The 3,472-nt window shown below is 35.9% G+C and overlaps 1 protein-coding gene across 1 annotated transcript in view; it reads left to right on the top strand.

Moving 5' to 3' along the window:
- LOC124550891 (kinesin-like protein Klp98A) overlaps positions 1-3,472 on the top strand; it is a 376,578-nt gene that overhangs the window by 353,218 nt on the left and 19,888 nt on the right. The gene's annotated exons all lie outside the window — the stretch shown is intronic.

The raw sequence follows: 3,472 nt of genomic DNA, 5'->3' as shown, positions 1-3,472 counted from the left end.
TTATTCCATCAGGATTTTCCATTGTTTGATGCTTTATTTCAAGGTAGATAGGGAAAATAGGATTTGCTTCTTTTCAAGTGAACAAATGATAGCATTCAAACATGTATCTGACAAAGTAAAACTTGCTACCACCACCGCTGAATAGCGTGTTTTGCTGCCTTGGCCATGATCCTAGGCTTAGCAAATTTTATTCATTATTTTAAAAGAAACCATGAGAAATGAAAAGTCAGTATCCTCTCAGATTTTCACAGGTAGCACAAACCTCCCTGTGCACACTTAATAATAGGTGCTCAGCATCTAACTCTAAGAGGAACCAACACTGCACTGTTCTACATCAATTTGTCTGTCTGTATTTACAAAGAAAATGGCTCTTGGAATGTTACTTGTAATGGCATGCTCCATGGGATTGCTGAAACCCTGTAGAACAGTGTACTTTTGACCAGTTTCACTTCACTGTCAGGTACAAAATATGTATGACTACTGTTCAGTAAATCCAAGTTTCCATATTCATATTTGAAGTATGTGTAAGGCTATTTGTCATAATTATCACATGAAATATTAACCGAAATAATGTATCAACAACTCATTAAAGTTAGAGAATTTGCTTTGAAATGTTTCGATTTTGAGTACTAGACACCAGGAAAGATAAAACCTGTTACTGGGACTCTGGAATAACAGTAGAAATTAGTTTAACTGTGGTTAGATGTATGTAGCAAATGTATTTAGCTATAATGTGTTGCGATACAGGTGCCTGTCAGTGTAGTTAATGAGTCTAGAATTATAAAAGACATCAATATCCTTGAAATCACATTACTGAAAATTTTCTTATTATTTAATGGAAAAAACTGTAAGTAATTTGAGCACAAATTTTTAAATAATAGTTACTTCTCTGAAGCACATGTCACTCATGGCTTCTGTACAGGGGATGGCTGTGAATCTCTTATCAGTGTGGTCAAATTCTCGAATGCCTATCTGTGGACTTTTTGTCCCTTCAGTTATATCTCAAAAGCATGTATTTGCCAGTTCTATTTATTTTATTTTTATTTACACATCAAGATCCATAGGACCAATTTGAGAAGCATATCTCCAAGGTCATGGAATGTGTCAGTACATGAAATTACAATATAAAAGTTACAAAAGATAAAAATAAAATGTTTATGATCCCAAAAAAAAGGTCAAGCCATAAATTTAAGTAAACACAATCAACAATCAGCTTGAGTTTTCAATGAAGTCCTCAACAGAATAGAAGGAGTGGCCCATGAGGAAACTCTTCAGTTTTGATTTGAAAGCACATGGATTACTGCTAGGATTTTTTTTATTCTTGTGGTAGATTATTGAAAATGGATACAGAAGGATTTCTGCTGAGTATTAACTGAATGAAAGCTGCTTATTCATCAGAATAAGCTGATATTGTTGACAAGGAACAACAGTAAAGAATATATATATTGAGAGGCCAATGTCAAAATCCCCAGACTAGTGAAAATGGGTCGACAAGAGATTCACGAACTTACACCACTTATTGCCTGAACCACCCATTTCTGGGCCATAAATATCCTTTTAGAATGGGAAGAGTTATCCCAAAATATAATACCATATGACATAAGCGAATGAAACTAAGCAAAGTAGACTAATTTTCTTGTTGAACGACCACTTACTTCAGATGCCATTTGAATAGTAAAAATGGAAGCATTAAGGCACTGATCAAGATCCTGAACGTGGGCTTTCCATTACAGTTTACTATCTATCTGAATACCTAGAAATTTGAACTGGTCAGTTCCATTAATCATATGCCCCTTCTGTGAAATTGAGACATTGGGTTTTCTTGAGTTGTGTGTTAGAAACAGTAAAAACTGAATCTTACTGTGATTTAGCATTATTTTTTATTTTATGCAAACCATGAACTTATGTCATGAACTACACTATTTGAAACCGAGCCAGTGTTGCACACAACATTCTTTACTACTAAGCTAGTGTCATCAGCAAACAGAAATTGAGTTACCTGTAATACTAGGGGGCGTATCATTTACATAACTAAGGAACAGGAATGGCCCCAACACTGATCCCTGTGGCACCCCTCATTTGACCATACCCCACTCAGATCCCACATCACAGCCATTCTCAGCACTGTGAATAATGATTTTTTGCTGTCTGTTGTTAAAGTAAGAGGTGAACCAATTGTGAGCTACTCCCTGTATACTGTAATGGTCCAACGTTTGCAGCAATATTTTGTGATCAACACAATCAAATGCTTTGGTTAAATCAAAAAATATGCCTAGCATTTGAAACCTTTTGTTTGACCCACCCAGTACCTCATGGAGAAAAGAGAATATAGCATTTTCAGTTGTTGAACAACTTCTAAAGCCGAACTGTACATTTGATAGCAAATTATGTGATATAAAATGATCAATTATCCGTACATACACAGCCTTTTCAATAACATTAACAAACACTGATGGCATAGAAATGGGTCTAAAATTGTCTACATTATTCTATTCTCCCTTTTTATAAAGCAGCTTTGCTACTGAGTACTTCAATCATTCAGGAAACTGACGATTCCTAAAGGAAAAATTACAAGTATGGCTAAGTACAGGGCTAATGTGTGCAGCACTGTACTTTACTATTCTGATAGGCACTTCATCATATCCATAAGAGTCCTTAGTCTTCAGTGATTTAATTGTTGACTCAGTCTCCCCCGTGTTGGTATCACAGAGGAGTATTTCAGACATCAATCTTGGAAAGGCATTTGCCAAGAGAGTTCTATGATTCCCTGTAGAAACTAAATTTTTATTTAATTCACCAGAAATGCTCAGAAAATGATTGTTAAATACTGTACATATATCTGATTTATCAGTAACAGAAATATTTTTACTATGAACTGACTTTATATCGTCAACCTTGTTAGATATAATACACATCATCAAGCAAACACAGTGAGCAAGCAAGGAATTGTTAATGACCGAAATCAAGGAAACATTTTTTGTACATAATCATAAAAACTTGCACTAGACGGTGATGGTCCCATTACTGTATTCTAGGGCACTTTACCGACACTGTATGCCCTTTTAGGGCTGATCTAAGGCCCATGCAACACAAACAGCTGGTTGCGGTGCCAATCTAAGAGGGATAGAAGAGGCACGTGAAGTGCAAAATTTATGTGGACTGTGTATCGTCAGCAAACAAGTTGTTAGGACATTGCAAATGTGTGGTTATGAACCAGCACTGACTTCATTGTCAAGAACAGGCTCACTTATCCATTTTCGACCATGTTGAAACATTAGAAGTTGTCTTATATCAGCAGCAAAATGTACCATATTCCCCAGTGTTGCACAATCTGAGTTATGGCAAGGGTGAAATTTGAGGCCAGTCAGATGGGGGATTTAACTGACATTTCAAATAAACAATACTAACTAGGGCAGTACGTCATACTAAAGCTAGTGGCAACTCGTACCACGCATTTGTGTTTTATCTTGCA

Source organism: Schistocerca americana, chromosome 1, assembly GCF_021461395.2.
Source record: "Schistocerca americana isolate TAMUIC-IGC-003095 chromosome 1, iqSchAmer2.1, whole genome shotgun sequence".
Taxonomy (NCBI): Eukaryota; Metazoa; Arthropoda; class Insecta; order Orthoptera; family Acrididae; genus Schistocerca; species Schistocerca americana.
This window is presented reverse-complemented; position numbering and strand designations above follow the sequence as displayed.